This window comes from Artemia franciscana, chromosome 12 (assembly GCF_032884065.1).
Source record: "Artemia franciscana chromosome 12, ASM3288406v1, whole genome shotgun sequence".
NCBI classification, from domain to species: Eukaryota; Metazoa; Arthropoda; class Branchiopoda; order Anostraca; family Artemiidae; genus Artemia; species Artemia franciscana.
In genome coordinates, this window is record NC_088874.1 from 13,611,910 (window position 1) to 13,636,160 (window position 24,251).

The 24,251-nt window shown below is 36.4% G+C and overlaps 1 protein-coding gene across 4 annotated transcripts in view; it reads right to left on the reverse strand.

Moving 5' to 3' along the window:
* The window catches only part of LOC136033713 (protein yippee-like 2), a 90,762-nt gene that overhangs the window by 55,530 nt on the left and 10,981 nt on the right, over nucleotides 1–24,251 (reverse strand). Inside the window, exon 1 of one of the 4 annotated variants that reach the window (XM_065714593.1) lies at nucleotides 13,870–14,744. The exons of 1 other annotated variant lie outside the window; for it this stretch is intronic. The gene's annotated coding sequence lies outside the window, so the exon portion shown is untranslated. Of the gene's footprint in view, nucleotides 1–13,869; nucleotides 14,745–24,251 lie in introns of those variants that run through there. 2 more of the 4 variants (XM_065714591.1, XM_065714590.1) reach the window with 2 other exon arrangements.

The window sequence follows — 24,251 nt, forward strand, 5'->3', positions numbered from 1 at the left end:
AGGAATCAATAGATTACTTTAAAAGGAAAATCAGAGGCTTAATGCCGGTCGGGATCTAAAATAAGAGCTCTGAGTCACGAGGTCCTTCTAAATATCAAAATTCATTAAGATCCGATCACCCACTCGTAAGTTAAAAATACCTCAATTTTTCTAATTTTCCTCTCCCTTCAGCCCCTCAGATGGTCGAATCGGGGAAAACGACTTTACCAAGTCAATTTGTTCAGCTCCCTGACACGCCTACCAATTTTCATCGTCATAGCACGTCCAGAAGCACCAAACTTGCCAAAGCACTGAACCCCACCCCCTAACTCCTCCAAAGAGAGCGGATCCAGTCCGGTTATGTCAATCACGTATCTATGACATTTATAAGCGTTTTCCAAGATTTCCGGTTTCCACGTATATGAAAGGGGCTTTTCCTCCTCAACGCCCCGCTCTTTACGCTTAAGTTTTTTACTGTTTTAAGAAGTAGAGTTAAGAGAAAGAATCAAACTTTAGCGTAAAAAGCGAGGCGTTGAGGAGGAAAAGCCCCTTTAATATACGGATTAATTTCTGTTCGTTTTAAGTTTTAATGTCGCTCCTTACTTTCATTTAAAAGAAACTTGTCTTTTTTATTTATACCGTAAAACAAGAGCTAAGAGCTCATATGGCACTTGTGACGAGGTCGGAAGAGCCGAGAGCTCATATGGTACGAGGTCGGAAGAGCCAAGAGCTCATTTGGACGAGGTCGGAAGAGCCGAGAGCTCATATGGTACGAGGTCGGAAGAGCCAAGAGCCAAGAGCTCATTTGGCACTTGTGAGAAGGTCAGAACCTAAAGTTAAACTTTATAGCACAAGATCCTTCTAAATATCAAATTTCATTAAGATCTGGTCACCCTTTCGTAAGTTACAAATACCTCAATTTTCAAAATTACCTCCCCCCTCCCAATTCCACCAAAGAGAGCAGATCCGGTCCAGTTATGTCAGTCACGTATCTTAGACAGGTTTCTATTCTTCCCATCCAGTTTCATCCTGATCTCACCGCTTTAAGTATTTTCTAAGATTTCCAGTCCCCCCCAACTGCCCCCCCCCCCAATTACGTTTGATCCGGTTGAGATTTAAAATAAGATATCAGAGTTACGAGGTCCTTCTAAATATGAAGTTTCATGAAGATCCGATCACTCCTTCGTAAGTTAAAAATACGTTATTTTTCTTATTTTTCAGAATTACCCCCCCCCCCCCCCGCAATTGAGCGGATCCGTTCCAATTATGTAAATTACGTATGCAAGACTTTTGCTTATTTTTCCAACCAAGTTTCATCCCAATCCCTCCAATCTAAGCGTTTCCCATCATTTTAGGTCTCCCCACCCCAAACTTCCCCCAATGTCCCCAGATCCGGTCAGGATTTAAAACAAGAGCTTTGAGCCACGATATCCTTCTAAAAATCAAATTTCATGGAGATCCAATCACCCGTTCGTAAGTTAAAAATACCTCATTTTTTCTAATTTTTCAGAATTACCCCCCCCCCCCCAACTACCCAAAAGAAAGCGGATCCGTTCCGTTTATGTCAATCATCTATCTAGGACTTGTGTTTATTTTTCCCACCATGTTTCATCCCGATCCCTCCACTCTAAGTGTTTTCCAAGTTTTAGGGTCCCCCTCCCAACTCCCCGCCCCCATCACCAGATCTGGTCGGGATTTAAAATAAGAGCTCTAAGACACGATATCCTTCTAAACATCAAATTTCATTGAGATCCGATCACCCGTTCGTAAGTTGAAAATACCTCATTTTTCTAATTTTTAAGACTTACTCCCCCCCCCCCAACTACCCCAAAGAGAACAAATAAGTTCCGATTATGTCAATCATGTATCTGGGACTTGCGCTAATTTTTCCCATCAAGTTTCATCCCGATCCCTCTACTCTAAGTGTTTTCCAAGATTTTAGGTTTCCCCCCTCCAACTCCCCCCAATGTCATCAGACCCAGTCTGGATTTAAAATAAGAGCTCTGAGACACAATATCATTCCAAACATCAAATTTCATTAAGATCCAATCACCCGCTCATAAGTTAAAAATACTTCATTTTTTCTATTTTTCCGAATTAACCGGCCCCTACTCCCCACCCCCAGATGGTCAAATCGGGAAAACGACTATTTCTAATTTAATCTGGTCCGGTCCCTGATACGCTTGCCAAATTTCATCGTCCTAGCTTACCTGGAAATGCCTAAAGTAGCAAAACCGGGACTTTAGGTTTTCCCCCTCCGACTCCCCCCAATGTCATCAGATCCGGTCGGGATTTAAAATAAGAGCTCTAAGACACAATATCATTCCAAACATCAAATTTCATTAAGATCCAAATACCCACTGATAAGTTAAAAATACTTCATTTTTTCTATTTTTTGCGAATTAACCGGGCCCCCACTCCCCCCCAGATGGTCAAATCGGGAAAACGACTATTTCTAATTTAATCTGGTCCTGTCCCTGATACGCTTGCCAAATTTCATCGTCCTAGCTTACCTGGAAGTGCCTAAAGTAGCAAAACCGGGACAGACCGACAGACAGACAGACCGACAGACAGACCGACAGACAGACCGACAGAATTGGCGACTGCTATATGTCACTTGGTTAATACCAAGTGCCATAAAAAACTCATCCTACTTTGCTGCATTATCAATGTTTGATTTTTTCTGCTTTCAATTCTCTAACAATTTTCACCATAGCGATTCATTTGGTAAGAGAATCTATAACACTGTTTCCTTAGCTTAAGGAAACGCAATAATTGGTAATAGAATCAACAGTTTTCTTTGGTAAAATCGTTGCTAAGAATTATTACTAGGACGGCAGATAAACGGCTTTAATTTTGTGTAGTTTAAGGGTATATACTATCTATGTCTATTGTCATTATTCTGGATAACAACAATATTTGCATGATATATATATATATATATATATACTAGCTGTTGGGGTGGCGCTTCGCGCCACCCCAACACCTAGTTGGTGGGGGCGCTTCGCCCCCCCCAAGCCCCCCCGCGCGCGTAAGTCGTTACGCGCCATATTAGTTACGCGCCATTGTAGTTGTGTCCCTATGTCCCACCTGTGAATATAGATAGATATATATATATATATATATATATATATATATATATATATATATATATATATATATATATATATATATATATATATATATATATATATATATATATATATATATATATATATATATATAATGTTTTTAACTACGTAAAACTTGCGAATATACAACATTCTTTGCTGTCCCATTGTCTGTGCATATAAATAGATTGTCAGGTTTACCGACTCTTGAACATGCAACATATAATGGTCCATGGGAAAACAATCCGTATTCAGATCTATACCTCATGATTCTAATGATTGCCCTTGAGCTTTGTTGATGGTGATTGCTAATCGACCATTCCCTGAGTCGCCATCGTCATTTATATATCCCCCTGTGCACCCCGGCGTCCCCTTTGTAGTTATGTCCCTGTGTCCCGGTCGTCATTTATATTCCCTGTGTCCCGGTCGTCATTTGTGTCCCGGTGTTCCAGTCTGTGATTTCTCTTTGAGTGTCCCGGGCGTCATTTATATTCCTTGTGTCCGGTCGTCATTTATATCCCCCTGTGCCCCCCGGCGTCCCCATTGTAGTTGTGTCCCTGTGTCCCGGTCGTCATTTATATTCCCTGTGTCCCGGTCGTCATTTGTATCCCGGTGTCCCGGTCTGTATATACATTCGTTTTTTAGTTTTGTTTTTCTCCTTTATTTTTTTCCTTTTTTCTTTTTTTTCTTTTTTAGTTTATTTAGATTTTTAGATTTTTTAGTTTTTTTAGTTTTTTTTACTTATGTCCTGGTCGTCATTTATACTCCCTGTGTCCCGGTCGTCATTTGTGTCTCGGTGCTTTGTTGATTGCTAATTTATATTATATTTATATTTATATTTTTTATATTTATTAATATTTTTTTAGTTTTCTTTTTCTCTTATTTTTCAGTTTTTTCCTTTTTTTTAGTTTTTTCTTTTTTAGTTTTTAGTTTTTTTTGTTTTTTACCTTTGTTTAGTTTTTTTAGTTTTTTAGTTTTTTTCAGTTTTTTTTTAGTTTTTAGTTTTTTACCTTTTTTTAGTTTTTTTTAGTTTTTTAGCTTTTTTAGTTTTTTTTCTTTTTAGTTTTTTTTGTAGTTTTTACCTTTTTTAGTTTTTTTTCTTCTTTTGTATTAGTGTGAAATAATTCAGACGTCATATGCGGACAAACAAGACGTCACTCGACAGACAGACAGACAGACATAACCCACAAACAACTTATTTTTATATATATTTATTCATATTTTTTTAGTTTTCTTTTTCTCTTTTATTTTTCAGTTTTTTCCTTTTTTTTAGTTTTTTTCTTTTTTAGTTTTTAGTTTTTTTTAGTTTTTTACCTTTTTTTAGTTTTTTTTAGTTTTTTTAGTTTTTTAGCTTTTTTAGTTTTTTTATTAGTTTTTATTTTTTTTTTGTAGTTTTTGCCTTTTTTTATTTTTTTCAGTTTTTTTTTTAGTTATTAGATTTTTACCTTTTTTTAGTTTTTTTTTTAGTTTTTTAGCTTTTTTAGTTTTTTTTTTTCTTTTTAGTTTTTTTTTGTAGTTTTTACCTTTTTTAGTTTTTTTCTTCTTTTGTATTAGTGTGAAATAATTCAGACGTCATATGCGAACAAACATGACGTCACCTGATCCACAGATCCACACACAGACAACTTATTTTTATATATATAGATATATATATATATATATATATATATATATATATATATATATATATACATATATATATATATATATATCATGAAAAGAGTATATATATATAGGCCTATACAGAGGGTGAAATGTTTCTTCTTATTACGGGGACGAAAGTTCATTTTTAACAATTATACTTTATTTCGAAAAGTAAAGACACTAGTAGAGCTCTTTTTCTCGAAGCACAGTTCTTGAAAGGTTTAACTTTGATTCAAACAATCGGGTTTGAGGGGTGGTTGTTCTCCTTATATTTAGGGTAGCCCTGAGCTAGGCATTAAAAACGAACAGGCATTAAATAAAACCAAGTTATTTCACATGAAAGTAAAAAGCAAGCAGAAATCAATCTGTACATGAGGGGGCTGTCCCCTCCTCAACACCGGGTCCATTCGCTTAATTCTGACCTTTTGTCATTAATGCTCTAAGAATAACTGTTTCAGCACAAGGTAACTGGAACAGAATAATATCTTTTTTCTCAATATCTCAAGAATTGGAGATCTTAGTGAGACACATTTGCTTTAAAAACAATTTTTAGTTCAAATCATTTGAAAGGCAATCGGTTGGATATTTGTTGCACTCATTTTAGCCTTTAGAGGCCTTGACTGAAGGAAAGTTAGGTTCTCTGTCTCAGGAAGTTAGGTTTAGATGTCTGAGCACTCCATTCAGACAATCAGATAATTAATTCGAATCAGAGATAATTCGACTGATGCGTTATTTCCGCATGAATAACAGACTGCTGATTGACATCAACACGGTCAGCTGATAGTAGTAGTGACCTATCAACAAATCCTATGACATCCCTATCCCTGCTTTTAAACGCAGCCACCAGGTGTTTCTTACGTCATAAGGAATGTTTTCTAAGAGACGCAGGTACATGTTACGTAATAGTTTCTTTTAAAATAATTTAGGGGCTTCCTTACTCCAGGATTACCGTGGCTGTTCTTTAAAAAACCTTCAGGGCCCCCACCAAGTCAGGATTTCTTTGCGTGATACACAATAGTTTCTTTGAAAACAAACTTCAGGGCTTTTTTACCCCAGGATTTCTAAGATAGTAACACAATAGAGAGTACTTAAAAAACCTTCACGGGGCCCACTAATGACAGGGTTGGTGCTTGTTTACTTCGGGATTTTTAAGACTGTTAAGATTAAAAACCGTCAGGGCTTCTTTACTCCAGGATTACTTTGAATGTTACGTAATAGGGGTTTGGGGTGTTACATAACAATACGTGTAAGAGTCCACTAGTCAAGCGGGGGAGTTTTGTTAAAACATTTTTCTTCAAGAGGTTTTTCAAGATGTTTAAAGACATTCCAAGACGTTTTTAATACATTTTTCTTCAAGACGTTTTCAAGAGGTTTCAAGACATTTCAAAAAAATTTTCTTCAAGGCGAGTTTCAAGAGGTTTGAAGACATTTTTCTTCAAGACGTTTCAAGACATTTCAGGACGTTTTTTAAGACCTTTTTCTTCAAGAGTTCAAGATGGTTTCAAGACATTTCAAGACGTTTTTAAGACATTTTTCAAAACATTTCAAGACGTTTTTTAAAGAACTTTTTCGTCAAGGCGTTTTTCAAGACGTATCAGGACATTTCAAGACGTTTTTTAAAACATTTTTCTAAAAGAAGTTTTTCTTCATGATTTGTTTAGTTCTTATGCAATAGCCAATATTAACCAGGGTTAAAGGTGACGCATTCTAACGTGACTTGTTTCTTCAGGGCCCGTGGGAAGTCCCGGTTGTAAATGAGGGAGACACACACATGGATCTTACGTAATGTCGTTGCAAACGTGGGTGTTACGTAATGATAGCGCACACATTGGATGTTACGTAATGACAGCGCATTCCTTTTTTGTGATTGTTTGCGGCGCATTCTCTCTGATTTTTCATTGTGAAACTTATTGCAAGTTGATTTTTCTCTTCGTGAAACTAGTTTTCTTCACCCTAGTTTTCTAAATTCTGTAAACACAGGAAATATCACCAATTGGTTTATTTACACTAGTTTTATCAATATAATTTAGATAAAACGTATCAATACGTCTTTTTCAAGACGTATCAAGACATTTCAAGACGTTTTTTAAAACATTTTTCTAAAAGAAGTTTTTCTTCATGATTTGTTTAGTTCTTATGCAATAGCCAATATTAACCAGGGTTAAAGGTGACGCATTCTAACGTGACTTGTTTCTTCAGGGCCCGTGGGAAGTCCCGGTTGTAACTGAGGGAGACACACACATGGATCTTACGTAATGTCGTTGCAAACGTGGGTGTTACGTAATGATAGCGCACACATTGGATGTTACGTAATGACAGCGCATTCCTTTTTTGTGATTGTTTGCGGCGCATTCTCTCTGATTTTTCATTGTGAAACTTATTGCAAGTTGATTTTTCTCTTCGTGAAACTAGTTTTCTTCACCCTAGTTTTCTAAATTCTGTAAACACAGGAAATATCACCAATTGGTTTATTTACACTAGTTTTATCAATATAATTTAGATAATTTTTATTTGGTTTATATAATTTAGGCTGCAAGGTAATAATTTATGTTCGCTTTAAGTTTTAACTTCGCCCTGAACTTCCCTCATAAGACCTTTGCTTTTTAAATTAATCTTTGTCCGTTTTTGATAACAAATCACATAAAAGAGACAAAACCATGATTTAAATAAGTTTAGTGCCATTCAGAGCAGGCAAGAAAACATGAGTTCTTCTATATTAAAAATGAACTGCATACTATCAAATAATCTCTAATATTTTTATCCGGAATCGATTTCCTTGGCATTCTAGAAGTAATTATTTTTCGACGGAAGATTTTCAAGATTTTCAAAACATAATCAAAATTTTCGTGTCTTTAACCTATTTCACTTAACATCCTACCTCCTGCTAAACATTAAAAATAGGAGTTTCAGAAAGGGCATATCCCAGGGATAGGAAGTGTGACAATAGGTGATATGGAATTTGTTTACATAGGTAGTAAGGGTAGGGTACAAAGACAGAAAGTAGGGCTCATGATGAATAAGGAAGTTACTAGGTCTTGTTAAGGCTGGGAAAATATTAATAATGTGAAAACAAATGACTCGTTCTATAACTAAAAAGTTCAGGGTATCAGTTATAGTGTTATATGCCCCTTTAGAGCGGACCGACGGAGATACTAGGACTCCAGACGAATTTTTCTTACACTTACAGAAACAAATCGATACGGTCCAAGCTAGAAATATTCTATTTTTATTAGATTTCAACGCCCAGGTCGGTAGAAATCGGTATAGATGGTATCCTAGCCTAGGTAACTTTGGCGTGGGAAAAGAAAACAGCAATGGCTACTGACTGTTGCAATTTTGTAAGTATAACAATCTAGTTATAAGCAATACGATGTTTGGTTATAAAATTACCGATCAGTTAACATAGGATTCATGTGAAGGTAAGACAGCAAACCTAAATTATGATATTGTAAATCGAAGACTGGAAGGATCAATACAAGATACTAGGGCATATAGGAGTGCTGTTATCGATGTTAAAATAAAGATGACCATCTGGTAAAATCTAGGGTTAATTTAAAGCTGAAATTTCGGAAGAGTAACTATCTCCCGGGAAATTATGATGTTAGTAGACTCCAGGATGAGAATTTGAGAGAAACTTTTTAGGAACAGTTAAATACTAAACTGGAGAGTTTAAAGTTTGACAACGTGGAAGATGGATGGAATTATTTTAGGAAACCATTTATGAAGTTGCTAATGGTGTTTTAGGGAAGAAAGTTGGGACTGCAGCTAGGAATATTAGTGAAAAGGCTTTATGTTTAATAGTGAGAAGGGGCTCGTGCAAGAATTATCTGAGTGATAGATTTAATGGGAAAAAAGGAATGTAAAGAACTAAGGACTGTAAAGAACTAAGAACTGTAATGAACTAAGGAGGTGTGAAAGCCATGGATAAAATTGCCGAGGATCTGGAAGATGGAGCTATACGGCAAATTAGAAAAATATTGTACTAGCGTGTTAATAAATTGAGATAGAGTAGAAAATCCAGACCTGTTCCAGTTATAGATGAGAATGGGGCTACAACTAATAATAAGGAAAGGGTTAAAGAGGGAATGGTAGAAGATTTTGAGAATGTGCTTAACCGAGTTAGAGTTGCAGGTTATCAAGTTTATGATACCTTAGATGTGAAGGAAGATTTGTTTTGTGGGGAAGAATTAGCACAGTACTAAAGGGATTAAAAAGTAATAAGGCTTCAAATGCAGATAGTGTGGTAAATGTGTTTCTTAAATAAGGCGGCTCTGAGGTTAGAAATAAGTTACCGAAGGTTATGAATATGATTTTTTTTTAAGGGGAATTACTTAGCGATTTTAGGAAAACCTTAATTAAACCAAATAAAAAAAATTTATAAGAATGAGTGTGGTAATTATCGAGGCATTAGTCAGGTCTCTGTACGTAGCAAATTACTTATTAATAAGATACTTTTTAATCTAAGAGATACTGTAGACAAAATTTTAAGAGAAGAACAGTGCGGTTTAAGAAAAGGTAGAGGATAAATCGACCAAATTTTCACTCTTAGGTTAATAGTTAAGAAGTGATAAACACCCTTACTTCTCAGTTTTATTGATTATGAACAAGCGTTTGATTCTGTTGATAGAAGAGATTTAGTAAAGGTTTTATCCTTGTATGGTATCCCTCTTTATGTGGATCCTTTTGATGGATTTGTTTTAAGAAGCACAGGAAAGGCAATGGGAGACCCTGGAATCAAATGGGGGAGGGGAATCTCCTGGACTTAGATTATGCTGATCATTTAAGTATCCTAGATCAAAATATGAGCAAAATGAATTAGCTTTTAGAGGCTTTGCGAGTTTGGGGGGGGGGGGAGCTGGAATAGGTTTGAAATAAATGTTAAGAAGACTAAATCACTAAGGCTAGGAATAAGTGAAGATGAAAAGGTGACGTTGGGTAACAAAAAGATTGATCAGATGGATAGCTTCACTTACCTTGGTAGCATTATTAGTAAAGATGGTGCGAGCAGTGAAGATGTTAAAAAGTAGAATAGCCAAGGTTCAGGGTGTTTTTTTTTCACAGTAGAACACAATTTGTAAGAATAGGAATATAAGTTTGAAAACCAAGATTAGAATATTGGAAGCTACAGTGATGACATTTGGTGGGCAAATATGGCTTGGATAGACGGGAGGGAGGATTTCATAAACAAAGATTTAAAGGAAATGGGAGCTTCCTGGGACAGTGTATAGAGGGAGGCTTAAAATAGATTGGGATGGAGGAGTGTGCGTAGCTGTGTTGGCCTCCGACGGTTTGATGCTGCGATGAGTTGTTAGCAGTAGTAATAGTGGCATTGAATATCATTAATATTTTAATAACATAAAATAAACTATTGAAAACATCAAGGCCGGCAAGGAAGTATTACGGTTTCTGCCAATTTTTCATGCGGAGATGTTCCAGCGGAATTATTCGGGGGCTATTTCCCATGTGTTTTGATTTCTGGGAAATAATTCCCATGGAATAGGGCATCACTGGAGTGATCAAGAAAGCGATTAGAGATTAAAGTCTTATTCAAATGAAAGAATGCCAAGGAAAGTTTTTCAGGCTGAATCGTCTGCAAGCAATTTTACAGGGAGGGAGATTCTCAGCGAGGATGGAACTGTCTAAAGGGAATTTGACGGGGGGAAGGTTTAATTTACGCTGGATGAAACTTAATTCCGTGAGGGGAAAGGCTGTCCCCTCGATATATGAAGGGTGTTCTTTACGCTTTACCTTTCTCTTTACGCTAAAGTTTGACTGTTTGTCCTAATTTTTTTAGAGCGTTCACTGAAACACGGGGACTTTTAATTAGAATGAGAAGCTTTTTTTAAAAGTGCTAACAGCTTAGCGTAAAGAGTAAGGCAAAAAAGGTAGGGGCAATCCATCATATAAGGAATAAATCTTCCGAAATTAATTTGCAAATTTTGTTTTTACTTTTCATGTATACGTTTAGCCAAATTCAAACCTGAATTAGTTGAAAAACGTCCAGAAATTAGATGAAAAACGGTCAATGTTCCTATTACCTGAACAATTGTTTAGGGTCATGAAACTATTGTTAATAGATGCATTTTGACTTTTTGAACATCTTTTCTCTCTTGCAAAACTACCGCAAACTCACCATTATAGAGTTATTCCGGCCCAAATATTCTTGTATTTACACATATAGAATTGCAATCATTTCCGTTTTGTTGATCGGATATTTGAAATCGCGAATCTGTAATAGTTTAGAAACAAATTTGGGCTATATATTTGCACATTAGGGGTGTGGGGGTAAAGCATAGCATATATTAAATAAGTAAACTAACCATTGCTGTATTTAATATAAGCTATGCTTTACCCCCCCCCCCCTAATGTGCAAATATATAATAACTCCCTAACGGTGAGTTTGCGGTAGTTTTGTAAGAGAGAAAAGAAGTTCAAAAGGTCAAAATGCATCTATTAACAATAGTTTCATGACCCTAAACAATTGTTCAGGTAATAGGAACATTGACCGAAAAAACAAGTTTTTTAATTGGAAGTAAGGAGCAACTTTAAGACGAACAGAAGTTATTCCGTATATGGAAATGGGTTGTCCCCTCCTCAACGTCCCACTCTTTACGCTAAAGTTTTTAATGTTTTATAAAGTAGAGTTGTGACAAAGAGTCAAACTTCAGTGTAAAGAGTGAGGTGTGGAGGAGGGAACAGCACCTTTCATATACAGAATAATTTCTGTTCGTTTTATGTTTTAGTGTCGCTCCTTACTTTCAGTTAAAAACTTGTATTTTTCATTTAATTCAAAAAAGAAAAGCCTGTTACCTATTGCTTACACATAGCATTTGTTATTGGGAAGTAAACAGACCTTTTTCAGGAGACGAATTTTCTCTGGGAGAATTTTCAGTGGTGGGACGTGGGGGATGCCCCCTCTTAAATACTTTGCTCTTTACACTAAAGAATGACTTTGTATCCTAATCCTTTACGAACAAACAGTGAAACACAAGGTTATTTGAATTAGAATAAGATAGCTTTTTGGACATTCTAAATAGCTTTAGCGTAAAGAGCGAGTTATTGCGAAGGGGGTGTCCTCCCCCTATCTTAATAATTTATGTTCGTTTAGTTTTAAGTTTTTGATCCTTACTTTCAATTGAAAAAACCTGCTTTTTTTGTTTAATCACGATAAGGCACAAAAGATTCTCATGAGAAAAACATTGAAATGCCAAAAATAGCCAGTAGTTTATTTTTCTTTATCCTGAGTCTCAGACCATCTAATTTCAAATATAGGTTTTTATGGTAAGCATTTATGTTATCGAAGCTTGTTTTTATATTATTCAATGTTTGGGAAAAAATTGTCCGAAATACTATTTGATTACAACTTTTGTTATTGAATTTGGGCAAAGCGAAGAGTTAATTTGATCAAAAAAAAAGATCGATCGATCATTATAGCAAATATAGAAAGTGAGAATATCGATATATCGTTTAATCGAATTATCACCCGATACATCCAATTAAAAGCGAAACGTCTCATCGTAAACTTATCTAATAAAGGTTAAAGCAAAACAGTAGTTCGCTTTGGATGCATAATCTAATTGCCTACAGGCAGTTTTGCGTCTCCATCGCCTAATTAGCCATGCAAAGGGAGAATGTGACGTAAATTATGCAAATAAGGTAGACCATTTTTCTGGAATTCTGACCATAGCTGGCATAGCTCTATATTTAAAATTACGGCCAGATACTTTCCTCAATGGAAGATTGGAGTAGGAGTCTGTTCATTTTCACTGGTTCAAGGTATAGTTTCAATAGAATCCTTACCTTCATATTAATACTGTTCGTAACACACTTTCATATATAATTGTCTTTATATTAAAACGAGTATTCATTCCCCTGTGGATCTCAAAAGCATGGAGTTTCATAGGAGCTTCCCTTAGTATTTTCCTAAGTTTGCCGAGTATACATAAATTAGCAGAGGAGTATACCTTTGAGCCCCACGAAAGTATGGATCCAGATTTTAAGATTCCCCTGTTTCCAGATTATTGTGCTCGTCACCTTCCCAAACAGCGATCTGACCTTGCCTCTGGTCCCCAAACCTCGCCAAAACTCAAGTTTCAGCCACTAGAGCCCAGATTATTTTGGGGAGCCCATCACCTCCCTTATACAGCACTTTGGAGAGTACCTCTAGTCCCCGAGCCAAGCTGAAACTTTGACCTGCTTAGATGTCCCACTAGGCTCAACAAGCATGCCTCCCTAGGAACTAAGGAGATGTGTTAAAATATCTTCCACTTAAATTATAGGTTATGGAAGCGAACATCAGATAGACAGGTAAATTCCTTTATTTTCAACAATTCACAATAACAAATCAATTAAATAGACATAGCCAAGAGATTGGATAGATTTGGAGTTTTTCTATTACTCAACTAGACATGAAACATGTTCACAGTGGCTCAATTAATTAATTAAATCACACAATCAACAACATAAAAATAAAGACAACAAAGAAACGTAAGAAAGAAGCTAATCACAAAGGGCCCGCTCCAGGCTTACCATGCGATAGAAAAAATCACTAGATTTTAGATTTTTGGTCGATTCAGCGATTTTTTTCAAAAATCTAGCGGTTTATGAGCTGATTTAGTGATCTTTTTTATTTAGACAATATATAAAATCACAAGAAATAGCAATAAATCACTAGGGGTGGTAGCAATGACCGACTCTCACTTTGCATCTCGACTAAGGAGAAACTTTTCGGCCTGTGATTTAAATATAGAATTGATAGACAGCCCCTAATACTTTCCAAAAGGCTATTCCAGAAAATTATAGCAAAGCGAAGAAACAAAAGAGCTGACCTCACTGTATTTCTCTTCTCATATACCAACTTATCTCCAATCCTAGTACAATAAAAATACTAATCAGAATAAGTAAAAAACATATCCGTAAAATAGTGTTACTCTTAACTACCCTGTTAGTTGAAAGGCGGCCCGGGCAACTAATTCTATCGCCTCATACCTAGTCCTCTAAGGTCCAGATAAAAATAGTCCGATTCGAACAAATCAAATATTATCCCCTTCTACCCTGTATAATCAGTCATTACCATATATTCCACCAAATTGGAAGGGGAATTTGGAAAAACCTTGAAATTATATATCTAACTTACTGCGTACTTTTAACAACAGAGAAGAAATACATCCAGTACTGAGTTGAGTTGAATTATAATAACCACTAGCTGGCATGGATTTGTTTTGTTCCTTGAAACGTAGTTGTCTTAAATGTCTTGCGCTGTGTCTCTGAAACCGTTTCTAGAATCACGTGGACGCCAGGTTTCAACGCTAATCAATAATAATCTTTGAAAAACCCTTTCAGACAAATAGAGATCAAACTGGATTAATTTAGATCACTTGAATTAATTTCTAGAACAAAGATTTTTATAGATAAACAGCTGAATCCCCTGGTTGTGGAGTTTTAAGAGTAAACTGAGAAATCAATCCTACTAGAAGTTCCGGATCCTAAGCACCCCCCATTTAAGGGAGATTCCCAGAAAAAAGTGAGAAAGGGAAGAAGTAGGGTTGAGAAATTTACGATTAGTCCTTTAGCATGAAAAGATTAGTTTTTTGTGTAGGTAAAGAGCGAGAATCAAAGAAGAAAGAAGAATCAAAGAACAAGAAGAAAGTACGTTGTCAAGAAAAAGTTACCTGAATACCCCCTACTCTATTCCCTATTGCCTAACAAATACATGGACTGAAAAGCACTTTAATGAGACCACATCAAAACTTAGGTAAAATTCATGTCCAATTGGGAGTTTATTGTATTTGTGAACAAAGTCCTAACTGGAAAATTCTAAATACCCTTTTTATCATCATATAAAATTTCCCCCAAGTATTTTCGTTAATAAGTACTCCAGGTCGAAAGGTGCAACAAAAGTCCGAGATGCCAACCCTTACCAAACATTATTTAGATCTGACACCCAATACTAATGGAAGCAGACAAGACCGTATCCAGGGGGAGGGTACCGGGTTTGACCTCCCCGATGCCTGAATGGTTTTCCGACTCGCGAAAATGTAACGAAAATGTGTACAAATAAATTTTGGTGCCCTTTGTGAAGTTTTTAGCCGCACCTCCTCCCCCCCCCCCGAACAAAAATCCTGAATACGTCCTTGGACCCAGATGACAAGAATATACCTCTTCTCCACAGAGGTCCGATCGAGCACCGACACCCGCAATCATTACTGTAGCTGTTGATTAAATTTTGGAGAATGAATTTTTGCCATTCGATTTAGTAATTAAGATGATGAAAAGCAATTTTGATACCCTTCTCGTAATTGTCCTGGTGACAAGGACCCTCTAAGCGGAATCAAACGAACAGGTCCTTGAACTCTGGGACGTTGGTCATGTGGGCGGGCGGGATTTCATCAAGGGTGCCCGCTGAAAATTTTCCAGGGGGGAGGGGCAGACACCGGAAGAGCAATGGTGGGTGGGGAAAAGTGGAATATATTTTAGGATATGTTTTCGTGGGAATAAGAATATTTTTAAGTACTTTTTGAAAAAAAATCTCAAATTAACCCTTTCAGTCACGAATTATTTTCCTTCGATGGAAAATTCTAAAAACCAGACTGCGTGACACCTTGGGGTACCTAATCATCGTCAATTTTTTTTAGATTTTTTGGAGGAACCTTTCCATATTTTCTAGCGTGTACTCAGTTGAGGACAGTGTGATCAACTTTGTAGTTTTTCATCAGATATAGTGAGTTTATTGAGAAGTTATAAAAAAATACTAAGCACAGACAAATTTTACTTTTTAATGTGGAACTCTTTGAAGCAGTTCCTGTCCTCTTCTAGACACAATGGAACATTGCATTTCAAACACAAAGTGCGAGTTTTCAACACGCATGGCGAGTTTTTACACCTACTCTGGCCCTTTACTTTTTGAGGCCAATGAGAGAATGCATCATTTTTCACTGCTGAGCATGGACGCTGAAACTTCATCTTTCTTTTGCAAGATGCTGATTCGTCTACATTTTCATGTTCGTCCTCCTCACTAGAGGTGAGAGACCTTGGGCGACCCCTTCTTCTGGGGGTCATGCCTTCAGCAGACGTAAGCACCTCTGCTATTTCCATGCGGAAGGAGAGCAAGTCCATCGAGCGTTCTGCTTTGGCCTTCCGATCAGCTACATATTCTAGCCATGAATTGCAGATGGATAGGTCGACCATGTGGAAGATCAGTCTCATGGTCCATTTCTTAGATCTAATGAGTGTTCGGTAATATGATAGCATTTGATCCATCTTGTCCACTCCACCCATATACTGGTTATACAGGGATACAACCTGGGGCTGGTCAACCTGCAAGTAGGCTTTTGTTTGTTTACACTATCTGCGTACCTTGTTCACTGCTCCACTTCCAATCATATTCGATGCAAGGATAGCTGATCTGTTGTCCATCCATTTCACCAAGCAGGTATCTCCACTACTAGCCACTACTTCACAGAATGACCCCCTTCCTCTCTTTTTCATGTCAGAATCAGTTTCCAGCCTAGCTCCCTGAAGCCTGTTGCTTCGTATAGTGCCTGTTCCGTAGAGGCCCATCTCACTTAGTCTTTCCAGCAAAGCCAAAGACGTAAAGAAATGGTCGAAATAAAGTTTAGTTAATTCCACAAGCTGAAGTCGTCCAGCAAGATTCAAAACCATACCTGCTCCGAGGCCAAAGCTTTTTTACTCTTCAGCCATGTTCGTCTTTTTGCCCTGATAAATTTCAAAAGAGAGTACTCTTCCATCCGCATTACACAGTACGAAGATTTTGATGCCCCATGGGCAAGGTTTTCCCCGAATATACTGTTTGATATCAAGGTTTCCAGTAAAAGGGACCATCTGCTCGTCACAGGAGAGGTGCTCAGACGGAGAAATAGTCTGCGTTTTCTTCTGCACAATATCAATAATAGGTCGCACTTTCCAAAGACGATCCAAGTTATCAGGGTCTTTGGAAGTATTATCAACCAAGTGAACGAAGGACCGAAGGCGGGAAAATCTGTTGAAGTTCATCGTATCAGCGATGAGTGGGATGCGCGTTCGTGTATCCCAGTACATCCGGTATCGTGGGAGATTGAAAACCCCCATGGCAACGTGAATCCCAAAAAACTTCTTCATTTCGACTGCGTTAGTATCAATGGATTTTCTAGTCTTCTGGACGGAGTACAGATTGGTTTGGTTCGCAGTGATTTCAAAAAAAATCTTCTGTTAGATATTCCGCAAAATAGTATATAGGCTCATCATGACCTGGTACAGGTAGACTTGGGGCTGTGCTTTTATAAGCTTTATCAAATTTTTTCTTCTTCCAAACCTTGGTTCTGCCCATCCTCGGTGGAGGCCTTACATCAACTTCCTCGCCTTCAGTTGATGCACTTTCACTGGAACTCACTGCTGCCGTTCCTGCATTGGGTCGAGGGTCGTAATCGTCCTGCTCCTCGTCGCTATCCAGAAGGTCTGTATCGGAGATGTCACTGTCAATTTGATCAAAAATGTTCAAAATTTGCTGCTGGTTGACGCGCAAACGCCTTGGACGCTGCAAAGGACCTGAAAAAAAAGTTGTAAAACTGCACTCATTGCCCTGTTCGTCATTATTAGGATAAAGAAAACGGTGTAGAAGTGATAATAAAACATTTCTAGATACGACTTTCTTTAGCTGTTTATTTTATCTTTATTATCTTTAGCTGTTTCTTACACTATACAGATGCATCCTTTTGACCATATAGATGCACATCGTGACTTTTTATTTAATTAGTTTATTTTTAACCCATATCGTTTACAAACATGACACTTCGAAAGCTTCGATAATACACTTAGTAGTTCCTAAGATATACAGTAAGTTCCTAAGTGTATCTCGGAAAACATAGATGTAAATAGTGTACTTTGATCTAGTTTAACATACTGCTGAACATTCCTTGGAAATTTCAAACTAACAACCCACCCTTAGCCATTCCTGGGATATTGCAGATGCACCTTTTGGTAAACCTGGATGAACATCTAAATTAACCTCATCCATAGCATGCCCTAAAAGTTTTACCTTAATGCTCTCAGCCTTTTCATACTTTCAGGTTCAGACACGCCCTTTGTCCCACTAATGACACCTTAAATGTAAACAATGGTCGACTTGCACAATCAATATCCCTTGTCAGAGGGGCATGACACCCCTAGGTCCATAGTTACTGGGCTTTTCAACTATGCTAAGAAAAAATGGCTTGGGAGTGGCTGGTTGTCCTCTAATAACTCTCAATTCCTAATCAGGATACTTGAAATTCCAATCAAATGGGTCCCCTCTTAAGTTTTCAAGACAACTCGTACCATTCGAATTGGTCTGGGGAAAACAAAAAAGAAGCAAATGCGCTGCATATGAATTATATTTTTCATATTTTGAAGTATATATTTCAAATTGTGTGTGTTTAACAACCAAAATTAAAATATTTTTTCATCAGCCTGGTGAAAGTTTAAAAAGAATTTTAACAGAAAAATAACTGAATCTCAGGACCAAACGAGTCTTATAGTTCTATGAACAACAATCAAAGTTCTTCTTAAGGAAACAACCTAGGAAAATCATCTAGAACCCAACTTCAAATTTACAAATTTACAACCCAACTTAGCATTTACAACCCCAACAAATTACAACCCTTATTTACAACCCAACAACCCAACTTAGTCAAAGAAATGTACAAATTACAGCTTTTACGTTTTCCCTCTCCTTCCGAGAATTTTTCAAATAGATTTACCACGTGTAAATTCACCGTACATAGAATATTATATTTGAAAGAAACAACGAAAAAAGCAATGTAAAAATTACACGCCGCTTGCTCAGTTTGCTATGCGTTGATCACGCTGTACTCGGTTGAGGACACGTAGTTTGAGAAAAATCGCCTGCCCTCCAGTGTTCACGCAGTTAGTCTATTTTTGGCCACTAGATGTCTTTACTTATCTTGTCTAAGTATTAGTTGTTAAATATGGCCTTAGATTCATCCATATTCTTACACATAGACTGGAGTCTTACCTGGTTCTGCACTATTTTTAGATCCATCCATTCCTCAACTTCAAACTTGTGTATAAAATGGAGTTTTGAAGTTAGAACTTTCAAACTTTTTTCAGATTATTTCTTGATGAATGAAGCTTATGGCGCGCTAATTTCAATGCATATTTACCTGTAACATAAGACACTAGGTGGCAGATAATGGTATGTTCTCAACTGAGAACAAAATGACTGAAAGGGTTAACAGTGTAACTAATTTTGCATGCAAAATGAAACAAAACTGAGCAAATTTTAAACAGGAGGATTTCTGGCACTTAATCAATAACATATCTAAGTATTATACATTTAATCCTAATCCATTGTTTCCAGAATGTAGAGTAAAAGAAAATCATGGGGGGTTGACACTGGAAGAGCAGTGATGGGTGGGGAAAAGCGCAATATATCTTAGGATAAGTTTTTTAGGAATAAGAATATTTTTAAATACTTTTAGAAAAAATTCTTGAATTAAAAGCGCAACTAACTTTGCATGCAAAATGAAACAAAACTGAGCAAATTTTAAACAGCGAAGATTTCTGGCATTTAATGAATATTATATCTAAGTATTATACATTTAATCTTAATCCATTGTTTCCAGAATGTAGAGTAAAAGAAAATCATGCTCAAACCGAAATTGCAGAATAATTCATTGCTTCCCAATATTACAACAGTTGTAAACTTGTCTTTATGGAGTTTCTTAAGCCTTGGAATAAGTTAGGAACTTAAAAACAGCTCTCAAGGGGATATTTAGGCTCTGACTTCATTCATTGAAGCTTCATTTATCTGCCTTTGGTCAACAGATTTCGAAGATCTCAAAAACCCTGTAAAGTGGGATTTTGCGAAGATCTTTACATTTCTAAGGGTCAGCCTCCCAGGAGAGATAACATATTTTGATTTATAATGGCTATATGAAATATACCTCTTTCATTACACGGTAAATCCCCACCTCGAACTGACATTCCTTATATCTTTAGATATTTAAAAAAAAAAGTATATAGCAGCGAAAGAAACATTAGATCTCTGTCAAATTGGGTGGCCAGAGTTTACCCTCCCCCACCCGGAAAATATCCCCCAGGAAATACCTTCCGGTAAAAATACCCTCTCCGAAAAATACCATCCCGCGGGACCCCCCCCCCGCAGAAAATAAGGTTTTCCTTATTTTTGAGTTTTGTTTTTGTTTTGTTGTTTTTTTCCATAGGAGGAAGGAATTTTGGTACTTGTGTAGGCTATTATACACCACCCACTCAAGTTTACGCTGTGTAAAACTCGATATCAAACCAGTTACTTCATTAGTTTATTTCAGCTTAGCACGAGACAAGACAAATACAAGTGAAAGTTTGGCTTAATGAGGCTCTTTACTATTCTTTGACAAACTTGTTTTGTAGAAAAAGTTTTTAAAAGTAATTTCTGTTCATTTTTTATTGACTTAGTCTTTTGCATAGAAAAAATTTGTATGTCTTTTTTTTTGTACTAGACTGCATAGTTTCTACTTTGAAGATTATTTGCCTTTATTTCTGCTCATTTTTGATTAAATGAGGCTCTTTACTTTTCTTTAAAGACTTATTCCGTATGTTTCCCATAAACAAATATTATCTGTAAGTAGTAAAAAAAAAACAAAAAAAAACAAGTTTTTCAACTGAAAGTAAGGAGCGACATCAAACCTGAAACGAACTGAAATCATTACAGGTTGCATTACAGGAAATTATTACGGTTGCTTGTACTTTAAGTAAAGTAATTGAATATGTTTTGCTCCCTGATCTCCTGTCTAATGTAGATTATATGTCTAATCAGTTTGGCTTTAAGCCGTATATAGGATGCCAACATGCTCATCGTGCTATAGTTTCGCTATTACTTGAAGCGCATAAAAATGGTTTTGAGGTTCATTTTTGTGCACTCGATGTTTCAAAAGCTTTTGATTCAATTTGTCATAGCCAACTTTGGTATTCTTTAATCCAACTTGGTGCAAATGTGTCTATTATATCAACTCTTCGTTTTTGGTATGCTAATTCATATGTTCGACTCAAGTCAGGTGACACCTACGTTGGTAATATCCCCATCGGTTCTGGTCTTAGGCAAGTCTTAAGAGGAGTCTTATCCCCTTATCTTTTTAATGCTTGTCTTTATTCTGTTTTGCCACATATTAATCCATCATGTTTTTTAGGCCTAACTAATCTTTCGTACATTGCATATGCAGATGATTTACTTTTGATCAGCCGCACTAAATCTAGCCTAATTAAGTCGACCCAGCTTGTTTCTAAGTCTTTTGAGGAGATCGGCCTCAAACTTAATACTGAAAAATGTGAATATTTAGTTTTTAATGCTAAGCATCAAAGTAGTGATCTTGATTGTGGTTATTTTTCAGTTAAGCTCGTTTCTTCGATTCGGTGGCTTGGTATTAATATTTGTTCATCTTTATCGGCTTTTCGATCCTGTGGGCTAAATGATATTAAAAGTAAACTTAAAAAAGGGTACGCGAAAATTGTCCCGAACCGAGGCAGATTTTCACGAAAGGCTTTATCCAGACTTCATTCTACATATTGCGATCATTCTATATTGTTTCTTTCCGGTTTGCGCCCGTTGTTTAATAATCAAGATTTGCAGGGCATAAGAGTTATGTATTTTCGTTATTGTAAATATTTATTGTATCTGCCGCGTTCTTATAGAAATCAGAAGATTATCAGAAAGTTTTGTGCCACTGATATTATTTTCGTTTATAAAAAACTCTATGCTAGATTAGGTGCTGAGGCCTGTCAACGCTTGGGCCCTTACCACCCTTTGATTAGACTGTATTAATTGTATTGTTTGTGTTATTTCGTTTTTCTTTCCTTAATGTTTTTACTCCGCTTAATTTGTCAAAACAAGCGGGTAACAAATAAATTATTATTATTATTAATTATTATATATGAAAGAGGTTGCCTCCTCCTTGAGACCTCACTCTTTCCGCTAAAGTTTTTTTTTTATAGAATTTTAAAACAAAGCTTATTGTTCTAATTAAACGGCCATTGTGTTTCGGGAATCGTTCTAAAAGAATTAGGACAAAAAGTAAAAACTTTAGCGTGAAGACCAAGGTCTTGTGGAAGGGGCAATTCCTTTCATATACATAATAATTTCTGTTTGCTTTAAGTTTTGATTTTGCTCCTTAATTTAATTTCTGATCGTCTTTAAATAATACAGGGAAATCCGGCTCTCTCTCCATGAAAAGTTCCAGTACTTGTGTATTACACGCCACTCACTCAAAATATTTTAGGTACAATTATTCAACATATTATGAAGTAAGAATTGTTTTCTGACTTCAAACCATCCAAATACTTTATCCCCCCCCCCTTATGTGCAAATATATAGCCCAAATTATATATTTTATATCTATTCCGCCACTTGTCTTTGTGTTGTCAAACAGTTCGTGGTAACGAACTGTAGTAAGGAGCGACCGGGCTCAATAGTAACCGAAACTCTAAAAAATGAAATTTTGATACCAATAGTTACATCAAAAGAATCGCATTTTAATGCTGATTTTAAATATATAAGTTTCATCAAGATCAGCTATACCCATCAAAAGTTATGAGCCTGAGAATATTTGCATTCTATTTTAGAAAATAGGGGGAAACACCCCCTAAAAGTCATACAATCTTAACGAAAATCACACCATCAGATTCAGCGTATCGGAGAACCTTACTGTAGAAGTTTCAAGCTCCTATCTACAAAAATGTGGAATTTCGCATTTTTTGCCAGAAGACATCACGGATGCGTGTTTTTTTTTTTTTTTTTTTTTTCAGGGTTATCGTATCGATTGAGTGGTCCTAGAATGTTGAAAGAGGGCTCATTCTAACGGAAATTAAAAGTTCTAGTGCCCTTTTTAAGTGACCAAAAAATTGGAGGACACCTAGGCCCCCTCCCACGCTCATTTTTTCCCAAAAGTCACCGGACTAAATTCTGAGATAGCCATTTTATTCACCATAGTCGAAAAACCCAATAACTATGTCTTTAGGGACGACTTACTCCCCCGCAGTCCCCGTGGGAGGGGCTACAAGTTACAAACTTTGAACTGTGTTTACATGTAGTAATGGTTACTGGGAACTGTACAGACGTTTTCAGGGGGATTTTTTTTGTTTGGGGGGGGGGGGGGGGAGTGTTGAGGGGATATTACGTGGGAGGATATTTCCATGGAGGATATTCTCATGGGGGTAGAGAATTTCAATGAAGGGGGCGCAGGATTTTCTATTATTATTTGAAAAAACAATGAAAACTTAAATATGAAAAGTTTTTTCTACTGAAAGTAAGGAGCAGCATTAATACTTAAAACGAACAAAAATTATTACGCATATGAGGGATTTACCTCCTCGTTATACCTCACTCTTTACGCTAAAGTATTTTTAGCAATTTCAACTATTTATTCTACGGCCTTTGTGATTCAGAGGTCATTTTTAAGGAATTGGGACAGAATCTAAGCTTTAGTGTAAAGAGCGAGGTATCGACGAGGGGGCGAACCCCCTCATATATGTAATAAAAACATGAGAATACAAAAGTTCTTTACGTAAGCTGATTTATAAGTTACGTATATCTTTTACGAATAAAAAGATTCGTAAAAAATTAAAAGTTCTAGTTGCCATTTTAATTAACCAAAATATCGAAGGGCAACTAGGCTTCCTCCCCCGCTCTTTTTTCTCAAAATCATTCGATCAAAATTATGAGAAAGCCATTTAGCCAAAAAAAAATAAAAAAAAAATGCAAATTTCGTGTTAATTATTCCTCTGCGGAGAGCCAAAATTTAACATTCATTGATTCAAAAACGTTCAGAAATTAAATAAAAAAACAAGTTTTTTTAACTGAAAGTAAGGAGCGACGTTAAAACTTAAAACGAACAGAAATTACTCCGTATATGAAATGGGTTGTCCCCTTCGCAATCTCTCGCTCTTTACGCTAAAGTTTGACTCTTTGCCACAATTCTACTTTTTAAAACAATTAAAAGCTTTAGCGTAAAGAGGGAGGGATTGCGAAGGGGACAACCCATTTCATATACGGAGTAATTTCTGTTCGTTTCAAGTTTTAATGTCGCTCCTTACTTTCAGTTAAAAAAAACTTTTTTTTTTATTTAATCTCAGGCTAAGCTGAAAGAAACTAACAAAGAAACCGGTTTGTTCTCGAGTTTTACACAGCGTAAACTTGAGTGAGTGGCGTATAATAGCCTACATAAGTACCAAAACTCCTTCCCGCTACAGAAAAAAAAAACTCAAATAGAATTCTCAAATTTGGCAAAACTTGTCTTCCACAGGGGGGGGGGTATTTTCTGAGGGAGTATTTTCCATGGGGGATATTTCCAACGAGGGGGGTAGTTTCCGCTAGGAGTATATTCCATATATAAAAGTGATCGTGCAAAACTAAAGGTCTTACACGATCACTTTTTTTTAGCTGATATCTAAATATAAATATATAAAAGTGATCGTGTAAAACTGAAGATCTTACACGATCACTTTTTTTGCTGATATCTAATATATAAATAT